This window comes from Sus scrofa, chromosome 4 (assembly GCF_054392235.1).
Source record: "Sus scrofa isolate SSC_HxYL_T2T_F1_AM1 chromosome 4, Sscrofa_HxYL_maternal_Yorkshire_Landrace_v2.0, whole genome shotgun sequence".
Taxonomy (NCBI): domain Eukaryota; kingdom Metazoa; phylum Chordata; class Mammalia; order Artiodactyla; family Suidae; genus Sus; species Sus scrofa.
The window spans coordinates 109,963,103-109,982,176 of NC_139386.1; the positions used below are offsets into that span (position 1 = coordinate 109,963,103).

The 19,074-nt window shown below is 40.1% G+C and overlaps 1 protein-coding gene, 1 long non-coding RNA gene and 1 other non-coding gene across 15 annotated transcripts in view; 1 reads left to right on the forward strand and 2 right to left on the reverse strand.

The window, feature by feature from the left end:
- The window catches only part of LOC102165975 (uncharacterized), a 43,357-nt gene extending 30,676 nt beyond the window's left edge, over positions 1–12,681 (forward strand). For 2 of the 7 annotated variants that reach the window (XR_303164.4, XR_001308433.3), the window contains one exon: positions 10,676–12,681. This is a non-coding gene — a long non-coding RNA (uncharacterized LOC102165975). Of the gene's footprint in view, positions 1–1,381; positions 4,747–10,036; positions 10,284–10,675 lie in introns of those variants that run through there. The other 5 variants (XR_014844433.1, XR_014844438.1, XR_014844434.1 and 2 more) reach the window with 4 other exon arrangements.
- Positions 1–19,074, reverse strand: part of SLC22A15 (solute carrier family 22 member 15) — a 255,205-nt gene that overhangs the window by 122,326 nt on the left and 113,805 nt on the right. The window lies entirely within an intron of this gene.
- On the reverse strand, positions 13,616–17,202 carry LOC100153759 (uncharacterized). The gene is made up of 2 exons (XR_002343487.2): positions 16,996–17,202; positions 13,616–14,839 (listed from the first exon to the last, which is right to left on the reverse strand). It is a non-coding gene; the product is annotated as an uncharacterized LOC100153759 (transcript).

Sequence of the window (19,074 nt, forward strand, 5' to 3'; positions counted from 1 at the left end):
ATTTTTTCCACAAATTAAGGCAGAGTCAAGATTTTCCCCCCAATACCATCTCTATTTTAGGAAACAGGAGGCATGACATGTAGGACCACTCTGGCTCCATAAGCTCACAGCCCAGCCCCACCAATGATTGGCTGAACAACTTTGGTTAAGATTCTTAACGCCAGGAGTTCCTGTCGTGGCTCAGTGGTTAGCAAATCCGACTAGCATCCATGAGGACGTGGGTTTGATCCCTGGCCTTGCTCAGTGGGTTAAGGATCTAGCATTGCCATGAGCTGTGGTATAGGTTGCAGACATGGCTCAGATCCATCGTTGCTATGGCTGTGATGTAGGCCAGCGGCTACAGCTCCAATTGGACCCCTAGCCTAGGAACCTCTGTATGCCATGGGTGTGGCCCTAAAAAGACAAAAAAAGACCAAAAAAAAAAAAAAAAAAAGAGAGATTCTTCCATTTCTTCCTCTATAAAACGGAGGTTACAATGGGATTTAGGCTATAAATTCTGAGACTGAATTCAGAATAAGAATAAAAAAATAGAGTACTTGGCATATAGTAAGTGCTCAATAAAAGTTATCTAAAACAACAGTTTTCAAAATTCTTGTTATTATTATTATTAGCATCACTATTATTATTGAGATGCCATCTACTACAGTGATTAAGAGGCTTTCAGTTCAAATAAGCCTAGTCAAGTCTAGTGCTGCTACTTACTAGTTCTGTGGCCCTAGGCAACCTGCTTATCTTCTCTCTTGCCTTAGTTTCCTCATCTCAGAAGAGTACATAGAGCATTGCAGATGTTAAAATGGGCACTAAGAAAATAAGTATGCAATACTTTGTGCATAAGAAAATACAAAGTATATAATAAATAGATGTTCACTAAATGTTGCCAGTGATGAAGCTAGTGCTTTCTTAAATGTGAAAATGAAGGAAGAATTATGTGTAGGAGTCTTAGATCCATGATTCTCTGGGTCAAGAAAACATATTATGATTGATAAGGGAGTGGTGGTCCTGGCTGCTTTGAGAAATAAAGAGTGCATAAAAACACATGGTCAATTCTTCTCACAAAATTCCAAACCACTAGAGGAGCCTAGAGCCCTGAGACAAACTGAGATTGCATATGTGCAGATCAAAATTGGGAGTTAATTTTTTAGTGATATAAAGAACAATTCTGAAGAAAGGAAGAAAGAAAACTTAGAAATGATGTAGTCCAATTCTTTGATTTTTTTTTTTTTAAATGAGAAAACTGAGGCTCAGGGAGCTAAAATGATTTGCCCGAGGTCAGGATCAGACACTTAATCTTATTATATAGCCAATAAACCTTTGTTAAAGGACTAAGAGAAGGATGTATTTTGCATCTCTATATTTCTGTTTGTACATGGTGTGACTCTAGGTTTTTGATTAAAGATTGTATTTACAGGCCAACTGAAAACTAAGTGAAAGAGACACAGAGGAAAAAGTCAGTCATCAAAATCTTTCAAAACATTTGGATGTTTCATCTGTGACTTTGTATATACAAATTATAAGAGAAGAAAATGAGTTCTTACTTTGTGCCAATCACTCTTACATAAAATGTTTCATGGAAACCCCATTATAATTTTGGAAGGAAATCTACCTATCAGGGTTCGGTGCAGAAAACAGAAACTATGCTGGCTATTTTAAACAGAAAAGGACTTTGGTGCCTACAAAAGTACTAAAAGGGCTAGATAGGTGAGCATTAGGCAAGATCTTCACGAAAAATGCCTCTCAAACATCACCTTTGAAGCAGCCCACCAAGGGAACCGCTCCCTCTGCTACAGTTTACATGCTAAGAGTCCAGAAGGTGCCACACCTGCTGCAGACTCTGAGATCATATCATCAAACCCATGCACTCGGGACATGACTCCAACCACGACTCTTGTCCCCAAAGCCATGCTCCAGCTGCTGTTATTCATGCTAGCAAAAGCCGATGCCCTTTAATGCCCTTCAAGCTCCCACTTGACTTAGTTTCCCACTAGACTTAGTTTCCAAGTTCTCATACTGTTCATCTGATGAGGTGAAGCTAAGTCATCAAGGATCTTAGCTGCAAGGGAGTCTGATAAATATAGATTTTATCATTTTAAGTCTCTGCAGAAGGGGAAGTCATATTAGAAGGAGGTTACAACAAATACAGTGCAAATTCATACAATGCCTTTAGGTTTCCTACTGCCAGGAAGAATGTCAGAAAGGAAGTTCTGCAAAGGAGGCATAAGACACTGGATAGATTAGAACACTACTGCTACCATGGTAGGAGCGCCTAGGAGCTGACTTGAGGATGAAAGACATATGGAGAGAGAATTCCAGATTCTTGGCTGTCCCAGCTGAGTGTAACCCCTGAAGACCCACAACTGAATGCAGCACCATGAGGGAACCATGGTGTTCACCATGAGAGAGCAGAAGAGTCCAGCCAACTCTCAGAATCATGAGAAATAACATTGGTTTTAGTCTCTAAGTTTGGGGGTTATTGTTATGTAGTAATAGATATAACACATAACGTGTTTATTGTTAAATCCATGTGTTATTTGTTTACCCATTTATCCAGAAATTACTTAATTAGTACATACTATATCACAAGCACTGTGATAAGCTTTTGGGGGATATAATAATGAGCAATATAGAGGCCTTGCTATGGAGAATCATCCAGTAAAGAGTGTAAGTAAAGATATGATGATAGTACTATAACATGTGGTCTATTGGAAGTGTAATCAACAGTGCTCTGGAAGAACCTAAAAATGACATCTAACTCAATTTGGGGATCGGTGTCATGAGAAAATGCCTGAGACAGGCACTCCCTGCATTTTGGTTTTGGTTCTTGTAGCTGAGAGAAAAGTCTAGCAGTTTGGCCAATGTTGCCTGATTGGGACTAATATAATTTCTCTTGAATCTCATTTGAGAGCACTGTACTCAAAGATTGTTTATTTTCATAGGTATTTTTATTTATTTAGTTGGTTTTGTTTTGCCCACAATGGAAATAGGCTCTTACCAATACGAGCTAAGGTCTTATGCCCAATAACTTGGCTTTCTGTGCATGATTTTTGGAACTAGATTAGCCTACTTTCCTACTCAGTAATTTTCTAATTAACATTTTTAGTTAAAAAGTAGACTAAATTTTAGAGTAGCTAAGGTTAAATGTCAAAAAATACCGTACTAGAAGTATACTTTTATAGAGCCAGACAAATATGGAAAACAAAATATTGAAATATTATGGAGAAATACAAATATTGAAAACAAATACCGAAATACAATTTTCTGCCTTTCTTATTTCCGATTGTTACCAGTCATGGATAATCCAACTATTTTCCTCCCTTGAAAATTGAAGGACACATAACCTGGGGAAAAAAGTGCTCTGTGGGCCAATGAAATGGCTACCTAGAGATGGTCCTATAACTTCTCAAGGGATCCCAAGTGTCACAGATGAAAAAAATTAGTACATTAGAAAAGTACAGACCTAATCACTAACTCTTATTTTCATTAAAATACATGCTTATACATAGAAACAAGATCAACAGTGTAGAAGGAAGTCCTCAAAAAGGCAGTGCAGTTTTAATTAGTTGAGTATGGAGACTAATTAATATGCAAATGAGGAGCTTACCAATATTAATCATCTGTTTTACTAGGCAGCTTTTACTAAAGAGTTTCTAACGAGTTTGCAAATTAAGTTTCTTTGACATTAAAAATCAGCTAACCGCCTGTCTGAGACTAATCTCTTCTAACTCCAGGGCAGGAAGGGGGGATTTTTTTTTTTTGGATGAAAAACAGCCACGTTTAAAAGCAATTCCCATGTTGGCAAGCACCATGCAAGAGCTCGGTATCAACCATTTCCAGGCTCTAATTGAAACCTTTTCGGCAGGAGAGACACCAGAAAAACTGTTGGGACAAGAGACAAATATAGTCACGGCGATTTAAAGATGCATGACCTAGAAAGCTACACCACAAAATGTGCCTATGTAGGTGACCGCTATTGGTAAAACCCAAAAGAGGTTCTACTTTTTAAACTCCCTTTTATGGTTCTTCAGCATATATCTACAATTCTCTTATCTTGGAAATATTGAAGATGAGGATGGATTTCAAGGTTTTTCTGTAAATTATTTTCAGTGTCAGCTAAATCCATTATTATGCCCCTCAGCCATCAACCCCAAACACTATGATACAAATTTATGCAGTATTTTAGGTTTCCTACTTCCAGGAAGAATGTCAGAAAGGAAGTTCTGTAAAGGAGATGAAAGGCTGAATGCACATCTCTGAACCTCAATTGAAACACAGTTGCCCTTGAAAAAAAGTCTTCTGTCCCATCATAACCCTATGGAAATTCAAAGGAAGCTTCAAAGTGATACACTTTCAATCAGCTCACAATCTGTGTTTGTTCCCAAATTTTGTACCTCTTTCCCATCTGCCCCCCAAATTTTTATAGATATCAGCTGAAAGCTACCAAGCTAGACAAATTTGTCACCCATAAACTCCTTATTCATTCATCAGTATGTTCCATAAATATTTGTTGATGGAAACAAATATTTGTTCCATAAATATTTGGAGTTGAAGCAAGGGGCTGAGCATCTCCTGCTGAATCAGGTACCGTATGGGATGCAAATATGTATTATTAGCAGTTTTAGGGGACTTACAATCTACTAAGAATATAAAACATGTTCCCCCAAAGCCCACTTTGAAGAAGTATGTGATAAAAGTAATGAGAATTGTCTCCCATGTGCTTTTTGCGAATGACTAAACAATCTTATGAAAACATTCTGACTCAGTCTCTTTCTTGATATAGTAGAGATTGTTCTAGTAAGATATATTGGAGAAAAGGATGGGATTGGTGATTTGTTAAGTTTAAGTTTTTACAAGTTTAAAAGTGGCTTCTGCAGGAAACACTGGAGACTCTCCTCACCTTTTCCAACTCAGAGAAAGAACTTCGGTCTATGATAGGTTTACTTGCACAGCGGCAATGACAAGGAGACAATGAATGATATTCACTTAAAGACATCCAGTCCAGGAACACTGAACTGCACTGCTCAGTCTCTGTGATAATCCTTACTTGCCCAAAGCCTTATTTCTTTTGGTTAATGCCTATGCTAAATGCCATGGCTGGTAGGGAACACTGCTAGGTTCAGATTCATTTAAATTCATGGCAAAAAAAAAAAAAGAAGTCCTTAATCAAAGGCACAAGCTAGATTTTGCAAAGAAATAACGTCCAGAAAATTAGTCCAAAACACTCTTTGGTTTGGGCTTCTGTGCAAGCAGGACTTGGCGGCAGGTCTGGACTCAAGGTTCTGGGAGTTGCAGGAGTGGAAAATGGAAATGGCTTATCTGCACCTGCCCTTTCTCTAGAGATTTGGCTCATCCTCTCTCATGACACAAAGGGCCAGTTCATGCTTTGAGAAGGAAGATTCAGGCCACCTCCTCCCCCATGCCCAGGCCCCAGCAGCCTCATCCTACAAGCCTCTGTAACTTAGATTATATTGTTCTACAAATAAATAATTGGATATAGGATGCATTTCTATGGCTTGTCTTGGATTTCAGTCTTTTACTTTAGAAGAACTTTGTCCAATAGAAATTTTTATGGTGACAGAAATGTTCTATAAATTGGCACTGTCCAGTACAGTAGCCACTAACCACAAATGTAGTCATGATGATTTGAAGATACATAACCCAGAAAGCTACACCACAAAATGTGTTTACGTAGGTGACCAGCGTTGTTGGTCAACTTAATTTGGAACCATGGAACTTAATTTTTACCTTTTTTTGGCCATACCTGTGGCATGCAGAAGTTCCCAGGCCAGGGATTGAACCCATACCATAGCAGTGACCCAAGTCGCAGCAGTGACAATGCCAGATCCTTAACCACTAGGCCACCAAGGAACTCCCTTAGTTTTTAATTTTAATTTATTTTAATTTGGCTAATAGCTACCATAATGAAGAGTACAGCCGTATAAAATGACTTCATCCATTTGGATCTCCAAGAATGAAAAATAATGAATGATCAGAATGATTACCCAATGATAACAGCACAACTGACTTATGAGCATGAGCTAATTCACTTAACTTCAACATAAATAGAATGAATAAAAGCCTGAAACTCCACCCCCAACACCTCTACCGCAGCCCAGTATTTAGGTAGCATCATGGTGGGTCTCTTCAGTATTCAAACAAGAAGATGCAAATAATTTTAAAAACTAAATGTTTTACCAGATGATTACCTAGGTGAATACCAGTAGATAATTACAGCATCAGACTCCTTCATATCCTTGGTCAACATCTTTAGGCAAATGAAAGAGATACATTCTGATGCAAGAAGTTTCAAGGAAAAATATTCAGCCCCTCTGCTATTGATGAAAAAATTAAAAGCAAGGCTTTAACCTCAATTGCCTAGACTGAATCCACAACTGACCAACTGCTCATTTTGATTTTTTCCCATTTATTATAAATCTTTGCATCCATTCTTCACCTTAGACAAGGTTGCATTTGATTATAGTCTTTTATCTTAGGAGCAATGTAAAGGTATAATAGAGCCCTATAATCAAGACAAAAATTACAAAAATACAAATAAAGTAAATGCAAACAATACTACTAATTACTTCTAGATAATTGAAGATACTATTTGGATTAGACTCCTAACCAACTTGGTGGCAGGTCTACACTGGCGCTAAATTGGCGTAAAGTTTATGGCACCAAGTATTATTGGTGATGTGTTCTAATGAGAAATAAAGACAATCGTCTTCTGAGTGTTTGTAGTATAGATATGAGACTAAGTATAACAAACACAAAGCAACATATAACCCAAGAATTTTTATTTTAGGAATTTTGAGATATTCCAAAATTTAATGTTGAGGTCGTGTCCAAAAGCAAATGCTCCCAATATATTCAACAAAATCAGAAGCAACCAGAGAATTAGTGGGTCTGATTCTTATGACGGGAAAGTGAGCACTCCTGAGATGTTCACTGCATTTCTAAGTCCCCTTCCTCTGACTGACCTGGGTGGATCAGCCCAGACCCTTACAACAGACTAGAATTTTATCACTTTGAAATCTGCCACCATCCATGAATATCAACGATCTAGGATAGACTGAAAAATACAGTTGTTTAGGTAATTGGGGGTTCAGCCAAATTCAAGGCAGGGGCTTAAGAGCACCTGCTCCACTGGCTCCTGGCAAATCGACTTACTTGTTTATACAGCCTGCCTTATTTTACAGGATTCAGATGAGAATCAAATGAGATCCCAAGAGGGTTAGCCTCCTGTGGTGAAAGAGCAGTCTGATGATCAAAAATACCTGAATTCTAATCCCAGAACTTTCCTTAATTTCCTGCAGTTTTTTTTTTTGTTTTTTTTTTTTTGTTTTTCTTATGTGTGGAATTATCTGCTCTATGTATCTCCTGGAGTTGCTGCTTATACTACAGGAGATGCTCTGTGAACATATTTTTTAGCTCTGAGCCTGCTGTATACAGAGATTTCTGGCCACTGTTTTCTAGATGAGATTCATGTACTTTTATCTGGTCCCTGAGTCACCAGTTGCATACATAGAATATGACTGGCTAGGATTAGTGGTGTGGTCTCTGAGGGTGAAGCTGAATGAGAGGAGATGAACCATAAAAGGCCGTGAGTCCGTGGCCTTGACTTCATTAAGCGGGTGCGATATTCATCAGTGGGACCCATCTTTAGTCAAAAGCAGCCCTCTGCCCTGTTGCCAGTTTAGCCCTGCTGTCAGCAGCTGGGGATCCTGCCAAAGGGCAGGGGGAGAGTGCCCCAGGTTGCCTACATGGCTGATGATATCAGGAATATTCAAGGACTGTAAAAATCTCCAGTCTTATAATTTTACTTCAAAAAGAAAAAAAAAAAAAATCTCCCAGATAATGAGCATTTTGCTCTAATAAGAACTGTAGGATTGATTAGGCTCAAACTGTTAACAGACATCCTTATGGTTAATGAAGCAGCATTGAAAATGCCTCTTGATTCTTTGGAAACTTAAATCATATAAAGGCAGCAAGGAGCGAGAACAGAGCTGGAGGTGGGATGGATTAAACTGTCTGCTAGTTAATGTACTCAAGATAATGAACAAAAAATGTTTGTTCTTTGAAAAGTTAATATTTATTGAGAGTCATCTCTGCAGTGGGCAAGCAATAAACTTTGATGATTATTGTTAAAACATTCTTTGGGATCACATGTTTTCCTGTAAATCTTGAGTCAGGACGGAAGCTGCTGCCATTTTAATTCCTTTGTTAATGTCTTTATGAATGCAATTAACACTTCATTCACGCTTCTTTGTTTCTGGATCCCATTAGGATGTGGTTTATGCCAGTTTCTTTCTCCCAGGAGACAGCCCCGCATCACACAACATTTCACTCAGCTGTGTGGCTGAGCGCTGACAAACTCAATTTACCAAAGGCAGGAGTGAGTTGACACCACGCTGTGGCAGTTGTTCTGATGGAAGCAAACGACTCATTTCATCCCAAGGTGGAAGCCACCTTCTCTGAACAGCAGGCTTGTGCACCAGAGTATGGGAGGCAAAACGCAGGGATGGGTTCCTGGCTGATACAAAAATCACAGCACATCAAGAGATGCTTAGATCCAAGGCCTTAAAAAGGAAAGCCAGCTATGGTAGACACAACAGGCTGCAATCATCTTCGCCAAACCTTAGGTAAAAATGGAAGAGCCCAGAAGCAGGGGAAATAGGCTCTCCCCACTGGAACTTATGACAGAAATGATAGACAGAGAAAGACATAACAAATATATCAGCAAGAATATAATGTTGTGGTCTGTGTGTGGGTTGGAAAAAGAATTTCCAGACTCAGAGCAGGGGCGGGGGAGATAAGTTTATTGAGATAAGAGATAGGCAGCAGGATGACTTCCCGATGATCAGGGAGAGCTGATGCCCAGCACATGGTCATATCTGTTTTTATAACCCAGGGAGAGAGGAGAGGTCTTAGGATACACCTGCTGACTTACTGATTGGTTAGGGAAAGAGGGGTCTTATGATACACGTGCTGTTTGGTTGGAGGTGTCTAAGGCCCCCATAGGGACAGAGCGAGGAGTGGGCCACATACTTTTCCCAGTAGGGGGCAGGAAGGAGTTGGCCAGGTTGCTCAAGGGGGAGGGGGCTTGAGAATTTTGTAGCCATTACAATGAGACAGGGAAGGCGATAAGGGTCTGGTAATTCTTATCTCGGCCAGAGGCTTTTTGAGTTTTATCTCCTTGGAGAGGCCTTGACGTCTCACATATAAGGCAGTGCAGGCTAAGTCCTAAGTGTAGACCATAATAAGGACGTGAGGAGTTCAGGTCTCTGTGTCATGGGGAATCGGGGGAGAGCTCTTCTGAGGAGATGGAACTTAGAACAAAACCATGTCCCCTGGCCATCCTACAGAGATCCCAGGGAAAGAGGGGGAGGGTGGGAAGAACCACAGAGAGGCAAGAGAGGCAGGCTTTAGCAAAGACACAGAGGTGCGAAGGAAATAAGAGGGGTCATGTTCATGAGAAATTATTTTCCCTTTATATTAAAGTCTCTCCTCCAATTGATGGCATCATTTCTATTTCAAATATCAGTGTGATATTTGCTTAACAGCCACAGGCACTGCAGATGAATATATCTGAATCTGACTAAGATACTGTACCGAGGAGATGGAGGCGGTCTGAAAGCACATGGGAGACAAAGGAAAGAGGAGAGAAGGCACTGCCCATCAGTCACAGGGATGTTTTTCCTTTAAATGAAAAATAATTACTTACAGGCCTTGGACCTGTGTCATAATTTTAAGTTTAGTTTTCTCTGACAAAGATAAAAAAAGAGCAGAATTTCTAATAAGTGTTATGAAGCATAAAATATTACCAGGAGAGGAAGTAAACCAGCCTATAGCCCCAAGTCATCTGTGTCTAGCTTTAAAGGTGTGTGAATAAATCAAAGACACTCTTCCACTTGCAGTTTTAACATTATTTAAAGAGATGAAGATTGGTTGTTGTCTTCTGAGTTTCTCAAAAAATCTAGCTTTTGTTCCATTAGTTATACATCCTTCTTACCAAGCCCTTTCTCATGTCTCTTTCAACCAGACCTGGGCCGTCAACGCCGTCGTATTCTATTATAATGAGGCCCAGATTGGCCAGCTCCTGTGCATTAACGCATTATAGACCCGTCATGCCCCGGCACCTTTTTGCATTAAGAAGGGTTATTTTGCTTACATTTTATCATGTGTGACTGCTCTTCGTGGGAAGAATGGCTTCCTGTATTACTGATAATTCTTGGCCAAGGAACAAGCCACAACTAATGTTACTGCGGATCCTAATCAAAGGTTAAAGTGTGGGTAATTTTATGAGTGGCGCTTTCTTTTCCTGAAACAAATAGTTGTCACTTGTCAGTTTTAGAGCTGCTCTGTGATTTATTGGAAAGATAACATCTCATTAGAATCTCTAAATTAATGCCCAAACACTAAAAGGGGAAAGCAAAAAAGATGGTAGTCGGTGTGTCCGGGGTGGGGGTGGGCATATACTGAGTTTCAAAAAAGCATCTTTACTTTTGTCCTTGTACATTTTTTTTTTTTTTTTGATGGAAAAAAAAAGTCTGCCTTCCCTGGCCTCAAGCCATGAGGTAGCTATGTAAAACATAAACAGGGTCTGTGTTCTGCTGCATTTGAGAAAGATGTAAATGTGTAAATATGATGGAAGAGGTTTTATTTTCTCTCTCCCTCTCAGGAATGGTCTGACAGCCCCAGGCTGGAGAATGTGTCTCTCCCAAGTGCTCTGTCACCCTGGTAACCATGGAGACCATGACGATCGATTAGATGCCATCTGATCTCAACCTCATAAAAAAAAAAAAGCAAAGCAGCAGATGGCAACCAGGCCACTAGACCTGTCTCAAGAGAGACGCAAAGGAAGAGAGAGAAAGGGATGGAAGGAGGGGAGCAAGGAGACACTGGGGCGGATTGGTGTCGGGAGAAGCAAGCACAGGAGCGGCTCTGGAAGCGAACATTTCAGAGAAGAGTGGAAATAGAAACTGAAAACGAGGAAAGCAGCAACTGGGGAAAGGGGAGTCGTCATGCAAAAATGAAACTAAAACCAATATACCCCTGGAGGGAGTGGGAGGAGGAAAACCACAAAGAAGGCAAACCAGCTCTTTCTAACCTTGTCCTTGGGTTTGGGAGTCTCAGAGTACTCTGGAACCTAGGCCCCAAGGTGCTCTGAGGGGCCCTCACAAGGCTATTCTGGTGGCTCTCATATCAGTTGGAAGTGGACGCGTCTGCAAAAGAACCCTGAGACCTGGCTTCAGAAGGAATGTCTCTGATCAGATGGTGTGGTGCGGTGGCCTTTCAGATGGCTGGATGCATCAATATTCGATAAGCTTGCCACCCCATCTCCAGCATTCTAGTTATCCCTCAGAGGAACAAGTGACAGTCAGGTCAGAGGATATGCAAAGTGAAAAGAGGAGCAGTTCAGATGGTTCTGATAACAGGAGTCTTAGCCAGCATCCCAGAGTCATGCAATGGCCAGTATTTAGAAAATGCTTAATATTTATAAAATGCTTATGTGTCAGATACTGCTAACCACTGTGTAAAGATCATTTTGTACAGTTAATTTAATCCAGACAACAATGCTAGAGAAACTGAGTTTGCAGAGCACGCCTAGAATGTTTACATAAAATCTACATACTGTATTTGGTTAAATATAGTATGTTTATCTATCCACCTATCTACACACACATATTTCTACCAAATATAGTAATAACCCTTTGGTTAACTTGCCTTTTCTCGATATTATGAACACTTTTCCATGTTTTTAACTATTCTATTTAAAGACTATACAGCATTGTATTGTTTGAAGGTATCATGATTTACCTACTTCCTTATTATTGAACTGATTTATTTCTGGATTTTTGCTACGATAAAAAACCCTGTGGTGACGGTTCTTGTATGTAAACCTCTTCTGAGTTTTGTTCTTTAGGATGGAAACATGATTACTAAGTCAAACGGTATGATTTCTTAAAATTTTTTAGTTGACATATATGACATAAAAATTTTTAGTTGACATATGACATATTTGTAACAACTGTGTTACCACTAACCACATCTGTGTATGAAATAGTCGTAGCCCCCCAAACACTCCTTCTACCCCCTCCTAGTCAATACCTACCCCATGTTCTTGAACTTCATATCAACGGGATGATAAGGTGTGTAATTTTTTATCTGGGGCTACTTTCCCTCAACATAATGTCTGTGAGATTCAATATGCTATACTGTATTGCAGTAACTCATTCTTTATATTGCTGGGCAGTATTCTATCCTTTGAACCATTTCATTGGTTTATTTTACTGCTAATGGACCTTTAAACTATATTCATAAAGTTGCTCTGAACATTCTCTTGCATGTTTTTTGGAGGTCATAAGAAGACATTTTTTGGATGCAAACTGGAAGTGGTTTGAAACCAGGCTGTAGAGAGGTGTCTATCTAAATGCAGGGTAAACATTTCTAAGGGATTTTTTTTGGGGGGGAGGTTTACTTTTAAATGGGCCTCCAAATAGCTGTTCCAATTTGAATTCCCACCATCCAAAGTTACAAGAGTGCCCCTCCCCCTCACACCCTGACCAATGGCGGGCAGGCATTCTCACCCTTCTTTATCTTTGCCATTCTGAGAGATGAAATGGTATCTAAGTGTTTATATCATGTTTGATGACCAGACACATTAAACAATTCTATGTTACCAGACATTCTTATTTCTTCTTTCAAAAATTGCCCAGACGTGTCATTGCCCTATTTGGTATTAGCTTCAGGATAAGGCAAAAAGGTGAAATACAATCCATATAGTCTGTACAAACTCACTGGCATTGTCAGAGAATGCATTGACATTTATGACCAGAACAAATTTACATTCTTTGCATAAGTTGACATCCTGCTCCATGTATTTCAGAGGGAAGCTAACATTTACAGAACACCTATTACTGAGCACATTTACTCTTTAAAATAGCCCTATTCGTTTAATCCTTATAGCTTCATTTAATTTCAGTCGTAGCATTTAATTTTCACAAACACTCTAAGGCACTTCGTATTCTGCCTATTTTCACAAATGTAGAAATCAAGGCTCACAGTCACACAACTATTTAAGCAGCAGGACTGGGATTTAAACCCAAGACACTCCAAGGCCAAAGTAAATTTTCTTTCCTCTGTTCTCTAGATGCCATTGCCTAGGGCTGTGATCCTCTTTTTCCCCCTTCACTTTGTAAACCCTAACGGGGTTTCTGACTTCCAGAACCTATTAATTTCCTTGCATCCCCAACACACATATATCATCCTACCTCCAAAATTCGAAGAAGTGTCAGGATGGCTGTGCTACTAAGGAAAGATGGATAATATGGAAAAAATTCATTTCAGTTCATTTCACCTACTTTATAAATTTTTCTTTTATGTGTGTATGATATTGTGCATTTTATTTTTTATAATGATTATTTTTTCCAACATAGCTGATTTACAGTGATATTGTGCATTTTAAAATCTGAGTAATAGTTTAACCAATCCAGAGCTGAAATGAATAGAAGCATAGGGGGAGCCAGGATCTCTCTTTCTCTCAATATATTGCTTTTTGGGATCTGAAGCTTCTATGATTTAATACGTCTTTAATAACAAAATGATTACTAATACAAAATTAAGTTCAAAAATGAGTATGTATTTAGAATGGTAAAGCACCATAAATTATACATTTTAAAAATATTTAAATGCCTTAAGTATCACAACATTTAAAAAAAAAAAAACAGAATTTTTTTTTTTTTTTTTTTTTTTTTGGCCATCCTGCAGCACGTGGAACTTAGCCACAGATCAAACATACAACACGCTGCAGTCGTGGACTGCACCGCAGCTGCAGCAATGCCAGATCCTTAACCTGAGGCACCTCAAGGGAACTTCCACAATACTTTTCTTACTTAACTGACACCCCTGTAGATTCTTCCTTCATTTTTGGAAAGCTCCATATTCCTGGACTACCTCATTCTATCACAAAGATCTTGTAATATTTTCTCTCTAGAGCGTGTAAAGATAAACCATGCATTCCTCTAGCCCGATTGATCAAATTTGTTTATTAACAATGGAGAAAAGTTTGTGTCTTGCTTCTCAGCTCATCGTTGGTTATCATCCCATAGATGTTTAGGATCATAGTTACATTTTGGAAACTTCACCCAAAGTTTTGGTCATTTCTAAGATTTCAGAGCATTTCCAGTTTTTTTGTTGTTGTTTTTTAGTGCCTCATCTTGAAGGTTTTGAATTGATGGTGCAGACTGTTAACTATTTTGTGGTAAATATCCACAGTGTATTATACACTACATCATCTTTGTCAATATGCACATTCCTGACAAATCATAAAGAAGTGTATTTTTTTTTCAAATATGTTCATATAGCTCACTCTTCATCAACTGGATCATTACATAATCCAAGAGCCTATTTATTATTTCTATTTGCAATTGATCTCTTCCTTCTAATGATTTACTCCTTTTGGAATGATCTTTTCATTCCAGTTCCCTTTAGATGTCAGAATAATTTCTGTTGACTTCATATGCAAATACATGAAAAATAATTTCATTGTGTGGTACAGAACCATAAAAGTATATATTGCATCTTCATATGTATTCCCAAAGTAGTAAAGAACTTCACTTTGAGTAGACGTCAATGAATCCTTTCTTAAAAATTGATTGGAAAGAATTTTCTACAGACTATCTTCTGGCTCCATTTCAAACTTCTCTTTTCCTCCCCTAAAGTCACAGAACACATTCATCTTATGACACAACATTTAGATCTGCCACTTTATGTGATGACACCAGGTGAGTTTCCACGGTGGGCTGTGGGAATGTTCCTGAAAGCCACTCGCACAACAGGATGGCTAGAAATAATGATACATACAAGTTAACTGGGAATCACACCAACACATCCCATTAAACACAGACTAGTACATTTCCAACTGCACTTGCTTCAGCTGCCGCCCTCTCCCTCACATGCCTGCAGCCACTCTGATGCCACCTGAGAAGAGGGCAAGTCAGAAGAAAAAGAGACAGCAGTTTGGCCTATTATGACTAAAATATCTGACTTCTTCAAATTTTGCAGAAACTCAGGACAAGTGAAGGCACTGCTAGGATTCCTCCTCGCATATAGGGGGCACCAAAGCTTAACCTTCATCAGCTTCATGATCAATCCACCTGTGGACTTTGGCGAGGGGACCTGGGGGCATAGATACTGGAGAAAAAGGACAGGCCTGTGGAGACTGCAGGTGCAGTGTGGTTCTGCTGCTTGGTTTGAATACTGTCCATGAGTCTCAAGCCTAAGGACGCCAGGTTTTCCAATTCCTCAGCATGGGTCTAGGGGGTCTAGTGTGAGAAGCCAATCAGGAGCTGTCCTCCACTAAATGTGGAGAAGAAAAGATCATCTTTCTTTTGTTCATTTTTTTTCGCCCCCTTTGCTTCCACATAGTTCACTTTTCCTTTATCTCTTTCAGCTACACAGTGTTCTCTAAAAATTTCTTCTCTGCTATAAAAGTGTGCTTTTGGTAAGGATCAGCTAAGTCATTCACTCACTCATGCACTTATTCATAAATGTTTACTTTATATGTTTTAGGGATTAGGCACCATTTTAGTTACAAACAACACAGCAATGACCAAGACAAAAATATGCCTGGCCTCACAAAGCTTATATTCTAGAGCCAGTGGGACAGAAAGCAAACGAATATTCACTTCAGAGTGCCGTGTTTTTAGTGCCATACTGGTGCTCTCTGGGAAATTTGCACCTGAGGTCTTTTATCTCTTGTTGTTAAGGAACTATCTTTATTTCTGCGTTAACATCATTTCAAACATCAGGAATTTGGGGGAGGCATTTCAGATGGGAAAGGAACATTTTTTCCAATTCCTGAAGGCTCTTCATTTTTATTTATGCACAAAATGGGCCTTGGCTTCCATACATTTGATTGACCCTCCTCCAGCCCATGCTCCATCCATTGGGAACTGTATTATTACTGTTGGAGCCTCTAGAGCAGCCTCCGTCTCTTGCCCGGGGTAGTTTGAGGACCATTTTACACGGCACAGTAGGATGTCCGTGTCATCCTCTTCAATGAATCCTGTGCAGAGTTCCTGCTGGTGCAGCAGGTTACAGATGTGGGTGTCAGCACAGATTGGACCCCCCCCCCCAACCCCAGGCTGGCACAGGCGGTTAAGGATCCAGCATTGCCACAGCTGTGGCATAGGCTGCAGCTGCAGCTTGGATTCAGTCCCTGGCCTGGGAACGTCCATGTGCGGCTGGTGCAGCCATTAAAAAAAAAAGTGTCCTGTGCTAAAGTTGAGTATGGCCATGTAGATATCTGTTTCTAAGATTGTGAATCATTTTACCTGGTCATGTTCAAACTGTCCTGAATGATGATGAAGCTTTAGGTTCTGGGCTAAATTATGTCAGAATCATTTTCACTGTAGAGCAAGGCTTCCTGTTGTATTACAAAGCAGTTTCTCTTCTCTGTTGGTCAATCATACATTCTTTACACAGGCAAGTGCTTTGCCTTTGTTAAAAACTAAAAACTTCCCAATAGTCCTCATAACAACTTGCATGAGTTAAGATTTACTTACACGCAGCAGAAACCTCAGGCCAGCTTATGAAATAAGCGCAGGTCCCCCAAGTCCAGAGGTACTTGAGGCTTTGAGGTTGATGGGTCTAACGGCTCTGGCTCGATTTCCCTGCGATTCTCTTAGCTCTCTCCTTTTCTCACTCCCATCCTCAGCCTGGAACCAAGACAGCTATAGTGGTTTGCTTCCTACCCAGGAAGAGTGATGCCCAGAGAGACTTCCCATGGCAGCCTCTGAAGAAAGGATATTTTCCCCAGAGGCTTTCAGAAAGCTTCTCCTTTTGCCTTGTTGGCCTGATCGTCTGATCATTTCTGAACCATCCCCTGGCAAGGGTTTGAGATTAGGCCCGTCCCAGGAGTAAGCGGAGGTGAAGAGGCCAATTTGGATTCGCTTCCCCTGAGGCCCCCTGGGGAAAGGAAAGTGCCAGAGTTCTAACCTGAGTTCTGACAGGCAGGAGGAAATAGGAACAGATGCTGGGGGGGCCAAAGGGCAATGTCACCCCTTCCACTTTGGAAGTCACTCTAGTTGCCCCAGTGATTATGTTGATTTCTGAACTTCTTCCTCCTGCTTCCAGGTAATAAGACCAGGTTCACATGTGACAGGCGATGACTGTTTATAAGGTTAAAATTATGTTGAGAACCTTCTGTGTTAAAAAACAAGGATGTAGAAAACAAACTTACAGTTACCAAAGGGGAAGAGGAGGGGGGAGAAATTGGGAGTTTGGGCTTAACATTTACACACTGCTGTATATAAAAGAGACAACCAACAAGGACCTAAGGTTAATACAGGGAACCGTATTCAATATTTTGTAATAACCTATAAGGGAAAGGAATCTGAAAAATATGTGTGCATGTAACAGAATCACATTGCTATATACCTGAAACGAACGAAACATTAAAAATCAACGGTACTCAAATAAAAATAATTTAACTAATTAAAAAAACAAGAATGGATACACAAATACTTTAAGCTAAGGAGTTAAATTTCGGTTTTTGAAAATTGTCCATACGTCTTTTTTTTTTTTTTTTTTTTTTAGTCTTTTTGCCTTTTCTAGGGCCACTCCTGCGGCATATGGAGGTTCCCAGGCTAGGGGTCCAATCGGAGCTGTAGCCACCAGCCTACGCCAGAGCCACAGCAACGCAGGATCCGTGCTTTGTCTGCGACCTACACCACAGCTCACGGCAACACCGGATCCTTAATCCACTGAGCGAGGCCAGGGATCAAACCTGCAACCTCATGGTTCCTAATCGGATTCGTTAACCACTGAGCCACAACAGGAATTCCATCCATGCGTCTTAATGGCCAAAGTTTCTATGGAAAATTTGGGGAGATTTTACTGAGTATTTTTGTCACACAGAAAGAAATATACCCAATCCCACCCCCAATGCATACATAAAGGGGTTACTGGTTTCACCTGCATCTTGGCATTCCTTGAGCCAACGAAGGGCTTGGTCATGCTCTCTAGTCTCTGCTTTCCTCCTTCAGAGGCATTTTCTTTTTGAATCAAACCTCAGCTGGCACCTAAAATTTCAAGATTTCTTGTTCTCCCTCTGTTTTCTTTGAGATGTAGGACAGTAATGGGCTATACAGAAGTCCTTAATTTTATGGAAATGACCCACCTCTCCTTGTTTCCTTGGGGTGTTATAAAAATTAGTGTTCTAAAAACATTTTTGCAAAGAGCTCCCTTGAGATGCAAAGATAGCACTATCAGCCCAGCAGGTTCTCTACAAAAGCTTTTAAGGGGAACGAGGGAGAAAGGAAAAGTCATACACATGCCTCCAGCATTTTTCAGATTTCAGGGAATTAAAAAAATATCATTATAGAAATTATTTTGGCTTTTCACCATGAACCAGATCAAGACTGGCCTGCGTTCACTTTTCCCACTTGGCTGACTGTTGACTTAAAGAGGGTGCCTCGCTGGGACAGGTTAGTACCTCTGAGTGGTGTTTGCTGAAAGTGACAAAGTGATAAACTAGGTTTGTATTTACTCTATTATTACCAAGGATACTTTTAACATCTGTTTGATGCGCTAATAGTCCTTCCTGAGAATTATGCAAACAAATAAACTATTAATTAGATCAAGAGCAGCAGTCCCCACAGAACTACACCATGCAGATTTGCTGATCGGGATGGACTTCAGCCAGGCAGTAGCCTTTGCTGCACAAGATGCTGGGGGACGGGGCAGTGGGGATGGGCAGCTCTCTGCACATCTGTGGCCCTCCCCAGAAGGGCCACAGGAGTCTGGTGTCCACTCAGCCCTCGGGGGCTCTGAACACATCACTCCAACTCATGTGGGAAGATCACTTACAGATCCAAGTGATGGGGACTCAGGAGGGCAATACAGAATTTTCCAGAGACCCTAGGGATCCCTAAATGTTAGAGCTCCTGTGTGTCTTACAACTCTCTACAGAGATGGAAAAGGGTTTCTTTTTCTGTTTTTTTTTTTTTTATTATAGTTGATTTACAATGTTATGTCTTTTTTTGTTGTAGTTGTTTTGTTTTTATTTATAGTTGA